At 44.2% G+C, this 17,694-nt stretch overlaps 1 pseudogene; it reads right to left on the reverse strand.

The window, feature by feature from the left end:
• Positions 1 to 11,783: 11,783 nt before the first annotated feature.
• On the reverse strand, positions 11,784 to 13,494 carry LOC101153926 (elongation factor 1-alpha 1-like; annotated as a pseudogene).
• Between the last annotated feature and the right edge of the window lie 4,200 nt (positions 13,495 to 17,694).

Here is a 17,694-nt window from a genome sequence, read left to right on the forward strand (position 1 = left end):
ACAAAAAATTAGCTGGGGGTGGTGTCACATGCCTGTAATCCCAGCTACTCAGGAGGCTGAAGCAGGAGAATCATCTGAACCCAGGAGGCGGAGGCTGCAGTGAGCTGAGATCACACCACTGCACTCCAGCCTGGGTGACAGAGTGAGACTCTGTGTCAAAAAAATAAATAATAAAATCAAATTAAAATTAAAAAACACAAATAATGCAGTTTGAAAATGGACATGCCAAAATCTGATACACATGCCTCCAAACAAAACCTACAAATTGCCAATAAGCATAGGAAAAGATGTTTAACATCATTATCCATCAAGTACATGCAAACCAAAACCACAATGAAATACTACTTTACACTCACTAGATGGCTACAATCAAAATACAGATAATAACAGATAAGGATGTGGGAAAATAGGAACCCTCATACACTGCTAATGAGAATGTAAAATGGTGCAACCACTTCGGAAAACAGTCTGGCAGTTTCTCAAAAAGTTGAACATAGAGTGTATTTGTCAAGGTTCTCAGAGGCAGAGAACCAATAGGATACATGTATATATGAAAGGGAGTTCATTAGGGAGAATTAGCTCACATAATTACAAGGCAAAGTCCCACAATAGGCCATCTGCAAGCTGGGGAAGAGAAAAGCCAGTAGTGGCTCAACCTGAGTCCAAAAGCCTCAAAACCAGGGAAGCTGATAGTGCAGACTTCAGTCTGCAGCCAGAGGCCCAAGAGCCCCCAGCAAGCTGCTGGTGCAAGTCTCAGTCTGAAGGGCTGGAGAACCTGGAGTCTGATGTCCAAGAGCAGGAGGAGCAGAAGCAAGCATTCCCCATAGGAAGAAGAAAGAAACCAGAAGACGAGGCAAACAAGTCTATCCCACCTTTTTCTGCCTGCTTTGTTCTGGCTGTGCTGGCAGCCAATTGGATAGTGCCCACCCACATTGAGGGTGGGTCTTCCTCTCCCAGTCCACTGACTGAAATGTCAATCTTCTCTGGCAACACCCTCACAGAAACACCCAGAAACAATACTTTACCAGCCATCTAGGCATCCTTCAATTCAATCAAGTTGACACCTAATATTAACCATCACATAGTGTTATCATGTGAATCAGCAATTCTCCTCCTAAGGATATGCCCCAAAGGATGAAAACATATGTCCACACATCTTGTCAGTAATATTTATGGTGGCATTATTCATAATAGCCAAAAAGTGGAAACAACCCAACATCCATCAACTGACGAATAGATAAATAAATTGTGGTCTATCCATACCACGGAATATTATTCAGCAATAAAAAGAAATGAAGCGTCCAGTCACGGTGGCTCACGCCTGTAATCCCAGAACTTTGGGAGGCCGAGGCGGGTGGATCACCTGAGGTTAGGAGTTTGAGACCAACCTGACCAATAGGATGAAACCCCATCTCTACTAAAAATACAAAAATTAACTGGGCGTCGTGGTGGGCACCTGTAGTCCCAGCCACTCAGGAAGCTGAAACAGGAGAATTACTTGAACCTGGGAGGCAGAGGTTGCAGTGCGCCGAGACCGTGCCACTGCACTCCAGCCTGGGTGACAGAGCGAGACTCTGTTTCAAAAGAAAGAAAGAAAGAAATGAAGCACTGATACATGCTACGACATGAATGAACCTTGAAAACATTATTCTAATGTAAAAAAAGAAGCAAGTCTCAAAGAACCATGTAGGATTCAATTTATTTGAAATGTCCGGAATAGGCAAATCTACAGACGCAAAACGTAAATTAGTGGTTGTCTAGGGCTGTGGCCATGGGGTGTGGGAGAGTGGGAGAGTTTGGGGTGATGGCTAAGGGATGAATGTGTTATTGGAGTAATGAAAATGTTTTTAAATTGATGGAGATGATTGACGCACAATTGTGTGAATATACGAAAAGCAAAAGAATTGTAAGAAAATGGCTTACATTCCTTAGACTTACAAAATGGGGAGCAGGGAATGGAGATAGGTGAAGACAGAGAGGTCAGCAGAGCGAAGCTGAGAATCATTAGGTTAACAAAGGTAGATCGGGAGCCTACCAAGTGGAGGCAGCATCAGGGCAGGGGAGTCTGTCTGAACAGGGACAGGATCATTGTTCATGGGCGTGCACGTTCCCACACCAGGGCATCCTATACAAGGGCGAATGGGGGCTGAATTTACCCAGGCTCTGCTTACCAAGCCCGTGCCCGCAGGGCTGATCCTGCCCCCAGGCTGTTTTTAATAACTCACACTAAGGCCCTGTTTGGGGCTCGTGGCCCTCCTGCCAAGCTGACTCAGTCCTGCTCTAACGAAGCTATGAGACCATGTTCCTCCCACGTCTGGGTCCATGAGTCTCTGCTAGGGCTGACCCCAGCCCTGGTCCAGGAGTAAACATGACCCAGGACCAGCCAATCAGAGGGTTCCATCCCCTTGAACACAGGGATTGGTTCAAAGACAAACATGTGACCTAAAATGATCCAATAAGATTCTCTCTCCCAACAATTTGAATCTTATATGAAGTGACCCAGTGCTGGAAAGTGATTGCAGCTATCTCATCGTGACGGTGAAGCTGTGAGCAGAGTGCTACCAGGCCCTGCCTCCCAGCCCCCCATCCAGCTGTGGTGGTTCAGTGGTTCCTCCAACACGCTGATCCACCCCACAACCTTGCCATAAAGCCTGTGTTTTCTGCCTGTGTTGCTCTCTCTCACTTGCAACCACAGACTGGACCCTGCAAGTGCTGTATGGTCTAGCAAGGGGTCTCCGCAGCCAAGCACCCCCTGAGCCCAGCCTCCGGAAGATTCCTCTCTACACTCTACAAGGTCTTTGTCTCTATGTGCTTCTAGGTACATACAAGGTCAATAGCAGCTTTTTAGAGGTAACTCCATCAACTGGCCAGGAAACCCTTCCCAGGCTTCCTCTCCAGCTTCCTGAGGTTAATCTGACCCCAAAGGAGAGGCAGTGGGTGCCAGAAGCAGATCCTGCTGGGTGCCAGGACACTCATGGACTATGGGACTTTGGGCAGGGTGTCACCCCTCTCAGGCCCTCCGTTTCCAAATTAGAAAAATGAGAGGGTCAGAGTGGACCCAACAACTCCCATTTACAGAGGCAGAAAGGGGTGGGATGGCAGAATGTTTAGGAACGTGGAGGCTGCCTGCTTAGAATCCCAGCTCTGCCCATAACTGCTTCTCTGCCTCAGCTTCCTCCTCCACAAATTAGGGACAGAAATAGGACCCACTTCCTTGGATTGTTCTGAGGATCAAATAATTTAACATTTGTGAAGTGCTTAGAACACTGACTGGCAGGTGGAAAAGTTCAACGAATGTGAGCTATTAATAATATTATATTACATTGTATAAGGGCTGCATATATATCATATCTTTTACATATCACAAAAACCTGGGAAGTCAATTCTATTATCACTGTTTTATATATGAGAGAACAGCTTGGAGATGTAAAGTGACTTGCCCAAGGTCACATAGGCAGGAAAGGAAGGACCCTGGATCCATACCCAGGGTTGCCTGACTCAAATAAGCCTGTGATTTTGACTATTTGCCCTTCCTGCTCTGATGTTCTCAACCACTGTTTCCCAATGTGTTACCACTAACAGGACACAAGATGATATTAAGTCATATGTGAATCATTTGTTTTATGATATTATTCATTTATTTTCATGCTTACCTTCTGTTCATGGCAAGTGAACGCAGGCTTTCCATTTACTCAATGTATTTAAGTAAAAAAGAAAGTCCCTTAGCCTGGCACAGTGGCACATTCCTGTAGTCTCAGCTACTAGGGAGGCTGAGGCAAGAGGATCTCTTGAGCCCAGGAGTTTGAGTTCAGCCTGGACAACATAGCAAGACCCCATCTCTTTATTAAAAAAATAAATAAAACTGTTCTTTCATCAGAAAAGAAGGGTGGTAGATGTTAGTCCAAACTGCACCATTTTGTAAGCCCCCCACCATTTTGCAGACCTTGGTCAAAGTGAAACATTCCACAGGGGTTCAGGCCATGAGAAACAGCCTGCCTCTTATCATATTCTGCTGAGAGAAAGTTCAAGGAAAACCACATTCTGCTGGAACAAGGACCAGAACCACCCATCCTGGGGACACATTATGAACATTCTCCCATGTAGCAGGCCATGCCCCCACATTCCAGACTCTTCCCCACAGGCCTATAATTGCCCCCGCCTGTAAGCAGTGGTGGACACTGATATTAAGCTGAACCCCCACCTCTGCAGGTTTATGCTGGACATAAATGCCTGCATTTGCTGTTGAGCCACCCTCTCTTTCTCTCTGCATCTTTCTTCAACCCTTGTCTTCCCTTCAAAACTTACCCAAAGGATTATAAACCATTCTACTATAAAGACACATGCACACATATGTTTATTGCAGCACTATTTACAATAGCAAAAACTTGGAGTCAACCCAAATGCCAATCAATGATAGAGCAGATAAAGAAAATGTGGCACATATACACCAGGGAATACTATGCAGCCATAAAAAAGAATGGGTTCATGTCCTTTGCAGGGACATGGATGAAGCTGGAAACCATCATCCTCAGCAAACTAACACAAGAACAGAAACCCAAACACTGCATATTCTCACTCATAAGTGGGAGTTGAAAAATGAGAACACGTGGACACAGTGGGGAAACACACACCAGGGCCTGTCAGGGATGGGGAGCAAGGAGAGGGAGAGCATTAGGACAAATACCTAATGCATCATGGGCTTAAAACCTAGATGACAGGTTGATAGGTGCAGCAAACCACCATGGCACATGTCTACCTATGTAACAAACCTGCACATTGTGCACATGTATCCCAGAACTTAAAGTAAAATTTAAATTTTTTTAATGAGAATGGCTCAAGATGTAACTGAAGCTTTATTCCTGTGTTCATCATGCCCTTAAACTTCATTCAGTAAGACATATCTTCTTCTGCTTTCGTTGGAAACTTCCCCTAGACTCTTCTGCTCTTGACTGCCCGATGACACCAGCACTAGAAATGTCAGCCCCACAAGAGCAGACATCTGTGTTGGTTTGACAATGTAACGCAGCATCTAGAGGAGTGGTATGCAGTAAATATTTGTTGAAAGATTAAAATAGAGTCTCAATTCAATAAATAGTGTGTCCAGACAAAAGTAGTCATCCAACTCTGAACTCAATTTAACCATCGATCTTGCAGTCTCCCAGATCCACTCTATGTCGGACTGGAAGCTAGCACTGGGAAGGCGGGTGTGATTGGCTTCTCTCTTCCTTCAATCTGTCTGGCCCCATTGATAAACTAACACCTCTCCCTTCCAGGGCTGGTACGTGGGAAGGAAAGAGGGCAAAGCAGTAGGAGTTGCAATTACATGAACTCATGCTGCGCACGCTGGCTTTGTCACCTCTAGACCTGGCAGATGTTGACTACTGATCCTCTCATGGAGGACTTGTTAGCACTTTAGAGTTTCCTGCTGGAGTCTTTCCATCTGAAATCTGGGTGCATCTCTATTACAGGTGTTCTTTCCTTGTCCCTATGCATTCACCTCAACATTCCAGAAGGCCCTATTGGATGGGTCCCACGACGATCCCACATCAGCTCCCCCTCCCCTAGCTAGTCCATAGGAAACAGCCATACATCCCTTGCCTTGACAACCTCTGCAAGTGCAAACTGAACCCAACAGTTTTCCTGGTACCACTGGCTGCTTTGCCGTTTGCAAGGGGGGAAGTGACTCAAGCACTGGTATTCCATGTCTCCCAACTGCATGCAGGAAACACATTTCAAGCTCATCTAGGAGAAGAGTCTCTAAGAGTTGATAGTGCTCACCAAATAGCTATGTGCTCCTCTGTTTCTCAGTCTCTGTTGCATTTGGATGGAGGCCATGAAACAAGTTCTGGCCAGTAAAGTGAATGGAATGGCCATATGTCTCTTCTGGATAGAGGCACTTGAGAGCCAGATGTTTCCATCCTCTCTCTTCTCCCTTAATGGCAGTAAGTTCCAGACAGCACTATCATAAGAGGAAGAGGACAACCTGAACTGCACCAGACTTCAACTTGAGCTTGAAATAAATTGTTATTGGATTAAGCAACTGAGATTTCTGGGTTTATTTGTTACTACAACAAAGCCTGTCCTATCCCAACTAATATATCCCATATTCTAGTCTTAAGGTTGTACTCTGCACACTCATCCCTAGCTTTGAGATAAAGAGAGCAGGTACCATATATTCCCTAAAGCAGGGAGAGGATAAGGCTTGCAGCAGTGCTTTCTGTACAGATATCATCTTTACAAATTATTTGTCTCTTCTTCATTCTCAATTATTTTCTATTTCTGCAACAGGTAAAAGGGGATTGAGAATTGTGGTATATGTGCCCAACTATTTCATTCAAAAATCTACATAGCTGGGTGCAGTGGCTCATGTCTCTAATCCCAGCACTTTGAGAGGCCAAGGCTGGCAGATCACTAGAGGTCAGGAGTTCGAGACCAGCCTGGCCAACATGGTGAAACCTCATCTCCACTAAAAATACAAAAATTAGCCAGGTGTGGGGGCAGGCACCAGTAATCCCAGCTACTAGGGAGACTGAGGCACTAGAATCACTTGAACCTGGGAGACGGAGGTTGCACTTGAACTCCGGGAGACAGAGGAGCTGAGATCACGCCACTGCACTCCAGCCTGGGTGACAGAGCAAGACTCCATCTCAAAAAAAAAAAGAAAAGAAAAGAAAAAATCTGCATACAGTGAATTGGCACCTCAGTTCAAAATTTCCCTTCTATCTTATCTTCGTGCCTAAGTGAAACTTCAATTTTAACATCCTATTACACAAGACCATTGTGCAAATAACAAGATTGAATAGTATTAATTACCATTCCATGCATTAAGTTGTGCTGGGCAAATAGCATTCATTATTATATTTAATTATCATAGCAACTCTTATAGACAAGTTACTTTTGTTATGATCCTCATTTTACAGATGAAGAAACTGAGGGTCAGAGAGGTAAGTGACTTGCCCAAAGGTACACACTAGGAACCAGAAAAACAGGGACTTCAACCCAAGTCACGCTGGTGCCAACATCCCTACTGGCAAGCCATATGAACCTCCCTGCCTTGAGCTTCTTCAGTAACAAGGTCAGGAAACTAAAGTTCCCTGACATCACCTGTCTGCCTGTGGGTCAGCAGTGGTAGTGACAACACCAGTATTTGTACCCAGGTCCCTGTCACCAAAGCTGGTGACTATACGGCCTCCATGTTTGTCAGGCATCCAGTAGGTAGTAGGTACATGATAACATCAGCTCCTCCTTCCATCTGCAGGGAACAACCCAGTTAATCAACCTAATGGCTTTCCTTTCAAGAGTACTAATCTCTTTGGCATATCCAGCAGATATATCCAAGGTTTCTTAAGATTTACACTTCTCTGCACCCCATTCCCATGACCATCCCTTAAGAAGTACCCTCTGTTTCACCCCCAACTTCCCTTTGAAAGATCTATTCCTGTCCCTCCTCCCAGAAACTGTCCAACACCGCTGTCCTCCTTGGTCAATTGTTCTAGACGTATTATTTATGGCAAACTCATTTGTCCCTAACACAAATGTAAGATGTAATTCCCCAAGAATTCAAATGTAATTTAAGGTTATTTTCCAATATCTAATTTGCCTTTTATTTATTTAGGGCAATATTTCAGCAGGAACCTCCCAGCCAAAGTGCCAGCGTTTGTTTACAGTGTCAGGCCCAGCAATGGTGGGAAACCACACACCCCAGACACAGACATTACCGATTAAAAAAGTAATTACAACATTGAACACAGCCTTAAATAAAAGCAAAAATGCAGGAGACAAGAGGGGAAGCAAAAACATAAATCGGAAACAATGCCATTTTCCCCAGACGTTTTGTAATATTTGCAGCCTGCCTGGTACTAGCACCCTGCCCTGGCTGTGCCAGACACAAGCAAAGTATCCAGTGAGGAGCGGTGGGGTGGCTCTGCTCTGAAAAGGGGTGGAAAGAAGTGCCTAATCATCAGAGAACATCTGTCTGCCTGTTTGCTTGTCTGTCTTTTGTTTAACATCTTGCTCTGCTGAGCACCCACTTATACTGATCCTCAGGGGATTAATTGCATACTGTGTTATGGCAAATGACCAAAACCCCACACAATCAAAGTGACTTAACTAGGAAATGGGTATGTTCTGGTTCATGACAGATCATCTGTAGTTCTAGTTTCAGGCACAGTTGGATCCAGGGGCTCAACATCATGTAGAATCTCTCAGTCTCTATCACTTGGCTCTTCTTTCCACAAAGTTGACTTCATTTTCAATCAGGCATTCTCTACCTGGTGGCTAACATAGAATCCTAGCAGCTTTAAGCTTACATCCCATCAGCTTAGTGTTCCCCCAAAGAAAGGAAGTGCTTCTTTTCCCACCATTCTAGCAAAAATATCAAGTCAGCCTTTCATTGGCCCAACTTGGGTCATGTGCTGATCCGTGAACCAATGATTGTAGCCAGAGAGTTTCAGTCCTTTCATTGGCCAGGCCTGGGTCAGATTCCCACCCCTTGAGAACAAAGGTAGGACCAGTCCCACCCAAACTGAGACTGAGAGCAAGGAAGAGATAATTCATGAAAAGAAAATTGAGGTTCCCATGAGAGCTGAAGGAGCAATAAGACACTGGGTGAGTAAACACGACTAATTTCCACCACAGATTTGAACACTTTCTGTCCGTTTCTAACACCTCTACTCTTTCTACAGTATCTCCAGACCACATTTTTAGATTTGTGAGCACAGTACAGTGACCTCTGCTCCATTTTTGGGAGGATAATAGGACTGTCCTATAGAATGTCAAACTTGCAGATTCTTCCCTCGATTTTATTAAAAGATTCTGTAAGCTATAACATAGCACAACTGGGAACAGATGACATTTTGTAGCCACCAAGGGTAGCCTGCTTCAAGTGGCCCAGGACTTCCTGCAAGATGAATATAACAAGAGTTTTTGGGTTTGAATGAGTCAAATAATTGCTGTCTAATTGTCTAACAATTAAGTCACAGGAGAGGCAGGAAGTATAGTTGCTGTAAGCATTTTTGAGTAGTCACACTTTGGACCTGACCGCAAACCAGTGTTCCTGGTTCCTGCTTATACCCCAAGGAGTGACTGTGTATGTGAACTGATAGAATTGATTGTAGAGATGTAGCTCTGGGGCCAAATGTGTGTAGCTCTTGGCCACACTTAGCACTGAAGGAGTCGGATCATTCTCTCTCAATGGATATCCAGAAACTGGGTCTCGCATAATCACAGAACAAAGCATTCACAAGACTGTGCAAAGCTTTCTTCAACAGCAGCCCCTCTGGCTACAAGAGGCAACTGCAGCAGTGAACTAATCAGACCCCTGTCCTTAGCCACTTGTAGGTTAACCATGGGCAGACATTCCCCTTGGAACTAAGAACACCTGTATGGTTCACAGATCATTTAAGGGGGCACACAGAACTCCACAAGAAAAGTGATGAACATTCTACTAATAAGGCAGGTGGTTGCTGAAGCAATTCGTAGGGAAAATGAAAGCATTCTGCCTCATTCAGGCCCCAAGTTTGTGGAGATGTTCTTGCTGCCAACACAAGGAATAAATGAGAGTCTGGATCTAGGTTCCTAAGAACCATTCCTGGTATATAGGAATATAGTAATATTTGGCCTTTTACAATTCCAATCAACAGCACTTTTTCCCCTTTTAAATTTTTTTTTAATTTTTTGAGACAAGATCTTGCTCTGTCACCCAGGCTGGAGTACAGTGGTATGATCTCAGCTCACTGCAACCTCCACCTCCTTGGTTCAAGTGGCTTTTTTACCTCAGTCTCCTGAGTAGCTAGGACTACAGGTACACACCACCTCACTTGGCTAATTTTTTTTTTGTATTACTAGAGATGGGGTTTCACTGTGTAGGCTAGGCTAGTCTCGAACTCCTGACCTCAAGTGATCCATCCGCCTTGGCCTCCCAAAGTGCTGGTATTACAGGCATAAGCCACCACATCCAGCCATTTTTTCAGTTTTTATTGTTGTTGTCACTTGCCAGAGACCATGATCGTCTCTTACTCAAACACCACTGTATTTAATGTAATCCCATCTGAAATTCTGTGAGGTAGATAGCATTATCATTCATCCCCAAATTATCGATTTTTTTTAATGGAGGTTCAGAAAGGGAAGATGATATGCCCAAAGTCACACCATGGTAGAACCAGGACTGGAACTCAGATTTCCCGCTCCCCAACTAGTGCTTCCATTAACTAAGGGCTTTGTGTTCTCAAACACAATGGGCAAAGGGAGACAGAAAACTTGTGTTTCTTGAACATCTGTGATGGCAGGCACCACGCTGGGCACGTTTACATATATCAGCTCATTTACTCTTCTCCACAGTCCCATGAGGCCTCTGTGGTATCATTTCCCCCGTTTTAGTCAAATGGAGGCACAAAGAGAGAGGCGGGACCTTTCCCTGAATCACTGTACAGCAGGAGTCTCTGAACGGATTCAGCATAAAGAGGACATTTTTCCAGGAAGGAAGCTCCCTGCCCAACGGGACTGGTGGAGTCTCATCCTCACTCCTACTCTCCAGTGACATCACTGAACCACTCCACTCTTCCCAGGAAACAAATTCTGGGCACACTCCAGGGTCCCTGAAAAAGACTCCCTCACCTCCAACTTTACCAGCTGGCTCCATCCAAGAGTGAAACTGGCCCAATTTTCCCATAGAATTAGGGGAGTAAACATATACAACTTTGGTATAAAAGGAAAAATTGAAGTTATTTGTTAAATATACTTAGTTCCTAATTGGTATCCATCTCTGTACTAAACATCACAAAAATAAAGTCCAGACTCTCAAGCATGTAAATGAACAATTTTACAATTGTTCATTTGATTATAAGTCTGTAATATGGTTTGGCTGTGTCCCAACCCAAATCGCATCTTGAATTGTAGCTTCCATAATCCCATGTGTAGTGGGAGGGACCCAGTGGGAGGAAATTGAATGATGGGGGCTGGTTTTCCCATGCTGTTCTCATGGTAGTGAATAAGTCTCACAAGATCTGATGGTTTTATAAAGGGCAGCTAGTTCCCCTGCACACACCCTCATGCCTGTTGCCATGTAAGACGTGCCTTTGCTCCTCCTTCCCCTTCCACCATGATTGTGAGGCTTCCCCAGCCATGTGGAAATGTGAGTTCATTAAATCACTTTTTCTTTATAAATTACCCAGACTCAGGTATTTCTTCATAGCAGTATGAAAATGAACTAATTCAGGCTGCTGCAAGGAGCAGGAAAGGGCCAGAGACAAGGCAAAGCTGGAGCATGCTAGAAGACAGATCTTGTCTTGAAGAGTCTAAAACTGTCATTAAAGTCTCCCTGAAAGTTTGCAGATTACACTTAGGGATTTATAAGTGCTCAGCAATAACTTATTAAAATTTTAATGTGTTCACAAATACTAGCACATTCTGGATCATCTCCCTGACAACCAGAATGGAATCCATGCAATGATTTGATTTGTGATCATTTTGGGGTCTAGTAATAATGTGTGTTTTTTTCTCATTAAACTTTGTTTTAATGGGTCTCAAAATTCTGTGACAGATTTTTGGTCAAGTTGCTTCCATTGAAAAGTACTGATTTTAAAAACTAATAATTTAAAACTGCCACACAAGAAACAAAACAAAACAAAAAACCAAAGTGGTCCACAAAACATTCTCCTTTCCTTCTGAAGGTTTTATGATGCATTGTTATCATTAACCAGTCTTTTACTATTAAACTTAAACAGGCAATTGAAACAAACAGTTCTGAGACTGTTCTTCCACCAATTAAGACCAGGGTAGCAGGTATTAGGGATAATATTCATTTAGCCTTCTGAGCTTTCTGGGCAGACTCGGTGACCTTGCCAGCTTCAGCAGCCTTCTTGTCCACTGATTTGATGACACCCACGGCAACTGTCTGTCTCATATCACGAATAGCAAAGCGACCCAGAGGTGAATAGGCTGAGAAGCTCTCAATACACATGAGCTTTCTAGGAACCATATCAACGATGGCAGCATCACCAGATTTCAAGAATTTAGGGCCATCTTCCAGATCTTTACTGGAATGGAGATCAATCTTTTCCTTCAGCTTAGCAAACTTGCAGGCAATATGAGCCGTGTGGCAATCCAGTACAGGGGCATAGTCCACACTGATTTGGCCTGGGTGGTTCAGGATAATCACCTAAGCAGGGAAGCCAGCTGCTTCCATTTGTGGGTTTTTTTGCTGTCACCAGCATCGTTGCTATGACGAACCTCCTTGACGGACATGTTCTTGACATTGAAGCCCACATTGTGCCCAGGAAGAGCTTCACTCAAAGCTTCATGGTGCATTTCAACACAATTTACTTCAGTTGTAACACTGACAAGAGCAAAGGTGACCTCCATGCTGGGTTTGAGAACACCAGTGTCCATTCGGCCAACAGGAACAGTACCAATACCACCAATTTTGTAGACATCCTGGAAAGGCAGGCGCAAGGGCTTGACAATTAGACAAGTTGGTGGTAGGATGCAGTCAAGAACCTCAAGAAGTGTGGTTCCACTGGCATTGACATCCTTACAGGTTGCTTTCCATCCCTTGAACCAAGGCATATTAGCACTTGACTCCAGCACGTTGTCACCATTCCAACCAGAAATTGGCACAAATGCTGCTGTGTCAGAGTTGTAGCCAATTTTTTTTTTTTTTTTTTTTTTTGGAGATGGAGTTTCACTCTTGTGGCCCAGGCTAGAGTGCAATGGTGCAATCTTGACTCACTGCAACCTCCACCTCCTGGGTTCAAGCAATTCTCCCACCTCAGCTTCCTGAGTACCTGGGATTACAAGTGTATGCCACCACGCCCAGCTAATTTTTGTATTATTAGTAGAGACTGGGTTTCACCATGTTGGCCAGATGGGTCTTGAACTCCTGACCTCAGGTGATCCACCCGCTTCAGCCTCCCAAAGTACTGGGATTACAGGCATGAGCCACTGTGTCCTGCCAAATTTTCTTAATGTAAGTGCTGACTTCCTTAACGATTTCCTTGTATCTCTTCTGGCCATAGGGTGGCTCGGTGGAATCCATTTTGTGAACACCAACAATTAGTTGTTTCACACCTAGTGTGTAAGCCAGCGGGCATGCTCACAGGTCTGCCCATACTTGGAAATATCAGCTTCAAATTCACCAACACCAGCAGCAACAATCAGGACAGCACAGTCAGCCTGAGATGTCCCTGTAATCGTGTTTTTGATGAAGTCTCTGTGTCCAGGGGCATCAATGTTAGTCACGTAGCACTGCCTGGTCTCAAAATTCCACAGGGAGATATCAATGGTCATACCACATTCATGCTCAGCTTTCAGTCTATCTAAGTCCCAGGCATACTTGAAGGAGCCCTTTCCCATCTCAGCAGCCACTTTCTCAAATGTTTCAATGGTTCTTTTGTCAATGCCACCACATTTGTAGATCAGATGGCCAGTGGAGGTCGACTTGCCTGAATCTACATGTCCAATGATGACAATGTTGATATGAGTATTTTCCTTTCCCATTTTGGCTTTAGGAGTAGTTTTCATAACACCTGTGTTCTGGTGGCAAAACCATTGCAAAAATAAAGAAGTAATAATGTTTTAATTGTCCCAGAACAAGGGGGAAAAGGCGGGGCTGGACTTTATACATAAATGATGTGTTTGTGCCAGATAAAGACTGTGAGATATGATGAGGTTTCTCTTCAAATAATCTAATAAATCTTTTATTCTTTAATTCATAGTACCCCCCACCCCCTGCTTTTCCTTTTTCTCCTTTTTCCTTTTTGCCTTTGTTAAACGACCAGGCACGCCACAATACCAGGCATTATCAATACCAACTCACATTCCTTTCCTTATTTAAAAAAAAAAAAAAAACTAACTTTCTAGCTCATTACAACATCCCTTCCCCTTCCTCTCCACTTTCTTTTACGTGCCCACCTTATCTAAAAAAATTCAAGTGCTTAGCCAATTGAAATTAGTTTAAATTGTGTGACTCGACCCTGGCCAATGGGGAAAGGGCACAGGGACAGGACTTGCATCAAAAATAAAGACTTGTGCCCCTTTGTTCAGGTGTGCTCTCGTGGCAACTGGCCAAAGAAGCACCCCTCTGCACAGAAGTAAAATTGCTTTGTTAAAAATCCATTGTTTGAGTGTTCAATTTCCTTAAACTTTTAAGCATTATTCCTAAGAAGACCAACTGAATGGCTTGCAATGCCAGTTATGTTCTAGAACCAAACTGAGGTTCACTCACCCAGAGCAGTAAATCCAGATACCTACCCAGAGGTGTTTGCAGTGATAGAAAGAAAGGCATTTATTGCAGGGTGCCCAGCAAGGAGAATCAGGTCAGGTCATGCTTAAGACCCAAACTCCCCAGCGTCCACAAGCCAAGTACCTGCAAGGTAAGGGTTTTTTTCGTTGGTAGTGATGGTGGATTTCTTTAGACAGGGTCTTGCTCTGTCCTCTGTTGCCAAGCCTAGAGTGCAGTGGCATGATCATATAGCTCACTGTAGCCTCAATCTCCTGGGCTCAAGTGATCCTCTAGCCTCAGCCTCCCAAGTAGCTGGAACTAAAGGTGCCTGCCACCACACCCGGCTAATTTTTTTATTTTTAGTAGAGATGAGGTCTGATATGTTGTCCAGGCTGGTCTTGAACCCCTGGGCTCAAGCAGTCCTCCCACCTTGTCCTCCCAAAGTTCTGGGATTAAAGGCATGAGCCACAACCCCTGGGGCAGGTAAGGGTTTTTAAAGGCAAAGGTAAACTTCAGGAAAGCAGAAACTACAGGCAAAATCGTAAATCAATGCATGAAGGTTACCCATTGGTTTAAGATTAAAAGGGTGAGATATCTTGAAGTGTCTTGAAGTGAAGGCTTACAGGTCATAGGTAGTGTATTATTCCATTCTCACACTGCTATAAAGATTCTACCTGAGACTGGGTAATTTATAAACAAAAGAGGTTTAATTGACTCACAGTTCTGCATGGCTGGGGAGGCCTCAGGAAACTTACAATCATGGCAGAAGGTAAAGGGGAAGCAGGTACTTTCTTCACAAGGTGGCAGGAGAGAGAGAGAGCAAGCAAAGGGGAATGCCATACTTTAAAACGACCAGCTCTCATGAGAACTCACTCACTGTCAAGAGAACAGCATGGGGAAAACTGTCCCCATAATCCAATCACCTCCCAACCGGTCCCTCCCTCAACACATGAGGATTACAATTCAAGATGAGATTTGGACACAGAAGCAAACCATATCAGGTAGACTCAAAGATCTTCTGATTTGCAGTTGGTTAAGGAAAAGAAGATTTGTTTAAAATTTTGAGATCAGTAGAATAATGTTAACTGGCTAGGGGGAGTGACTTTCTCCAAGCACCCGCAGGAAGAAACTTAGAACAAAGGGCGACAGTTAAAGTTTAGTCTTCCCTTCCCCCTTATCGTGGTCTACGTGTCAGTGGCTCCAGCCATTTGGTGGAGGGTCATCTGTGGGGATCTGAGCATCTGAAAGACAATTCGGGAAGCTATGTTAAGATGCTACCTTTAGTTTCTATAAGGAAAATGGACATCTCTGGGAGTTTAACTTCCTTAGCTATTGTTTTAGGCTATTACCTTCTTATTTAACAAGTTACTTATTTAGTTCTCAGGGCTAGCTAGGTGCCTGGAATTTCCCTTGAAGGATCTCAGAATTTTCCTTTATTTCCATACTTGGGGTCTGCAGGCGCCTAAAAAAGGGGGATCCCTGCTCTATCTCAGTTAAAGATTCTCAGAGACAAAAATGGTGAGCGAATTGAGTTTCCATGCCACCTAAAGTAATAAAGGAAGCAAAGCTCAAAATAACCTGGGCTAGAACAGCAATTCATTTTGAGTAAGTGGCAGTTTAGTTTCAGCAAAACCACATCATCTATCATATTAAATAAATAATGCTAACTTGAATTTTATCACTTTTAGTGTTCAGTTTCTAATTTGTTTAGTCTTGTTTATAAACTTCTTTTGTCATTGATACTAAAACATAATTTTCCTCTCATTTTGACTCTGAAATTGCGATACATCTTAAAATCTACAGCCTCTTACAATTTCAAATGACAGCACTTTTTCCCTTTTTAATGCTACATAAAATAATAATGCATCTTACAATTGATGGTGTTTCAGATTCAATGAAGCACAGTATGTGAAAAATGAGTTAATACCTAGTTTTGTTTGGAAATAAGTAAGTAACATTAAAAATTCAAATTTTGAAGTCAATATGGGGTCTATAGAATGTTTTCCCTTCAAACATTTTACATACTACTGCAGTTGGAGTATCGTTGATGACAATGAGGCAATGAGATGAAGTTTTCATCACAGGAGTAAGATGACCAGATTACCACGAGGAAGACAATCTAGCACCACACTGGCAAGAAAAAGACAAGTTTTGCAGTAAAGCAAGAGAAGACCTAAACTTAGGAAATATAAGGAAAGATGAACACATACTTGAAGATCTACGCAGGAGGCAGACTCAACAGGATTTAGTGATTGATTAGATGTGTGAAAGCAAGCATGTGTGGAGAGGAGAAAGAAGGAGAAGGAGGATCCAGGGATGATGCTGGGTTTCTGGATGGAAGGGAGTGGCATCTCCAAGGTACAGAAAGGTAGTGAAGGTTGAGATGATATGATTATAACCATAATCATGGTGATAGTGATACTGGTATTGAAGGCTGTGATGGGTGGTGATAATAGTGTTGGTGATGATGGGTGGTCATGGTGGTGATGATAGTGATGGTGTTAGTGGTTATAGAGGTGATGATAATGGTGGCGGTGATGTGTGATAATGGTGGTAATAAAAATGTTGGTGATGTTGGGTGGTGATGGTAATGATGACGGAGGTGATGAGAGTGGTAAAGAAAATAGTGGTGATAGTGGTGGTGATGGTAATAGGTAGTGATGATAGTAATGATAATGGAGGTGATGAGGGTGGCAATAAAAATGATGGTGATAGTGGTGGTGATGGTAGTGAGTGGTGATGATAGTGATGGTAATAAAAATGGTGGTGGGTGGTAATGGTGGTGATGTTAGTGGTGGAGATGATGGAAATGGTGATGGTGGAGGTGATCGTGGTAGTGGTGATGATGTGGTGGTAATAAAACTGGCTTGTATTTTGATAAACGTAGTGGTGGCGGTGGTGGTGGTGGTGGTGATGGTGGTGGTGATGGCGGTGGCGGTGTGGTGGTGTGGTGGTGGTGGTGGTGGTGATGGTGGTGGTGGTGGTGGTGGTGATGGTGGTGGTGGTGATGGTGGTGGTGGTGTGGTGGTGATGGTGGTGGTGATGGTGGTGGCGGTGTGGTGGTGTGGTGGTGGTGGTGGTGGTGATGGTGGTGGTGGTGGTGGTGGTGATGGTGATGGCAGTGATGGTGGTGGTGGTGGTGGTGATGGTGATGGTGGTGATGGTGGTGGTGGTGGTGGTGGTGATGGTGGTGGTGGTGATGGTGGTGGTGGTGTGGTGGTGATGGTGGTGGTGATGGCGGTGGCGGTGTGGTGGTGTGGTGGTGGTGGTGGTGGTGATGGTGGTGGTGGTGGTGGTGGTGATGGTGATGGCAGTGATGGTGGTGGTGGTGGTGGTGATGGTGGTGTGGTGATGGTGGTGGTGGTGGTGGTGATGGTGGTGGTGGTGGTGGTGGTGTGGTGGTGTGGTGGTGGTGGTGGTGATGGTGGTGGTGGTGGTGGTGATGGTGATGGCTGTGATGGTGGTGGTGGTGGTGG

This window comes from Gorilla gorilla, chromosome 18 (assembly GCF_029281585.2).
Source record: "Gorilla gorilla gorilla isolate KB3781 chromosome 18, NHGRI_mGorGor1-v2.1_pri, whole genome shotgun sequence".
Lineage (NCBI taxonomy): Eukaryota > Metazoa > Chordata > Mammalia > Primates > Hominidae > Gorilla > Gorilla gorilla.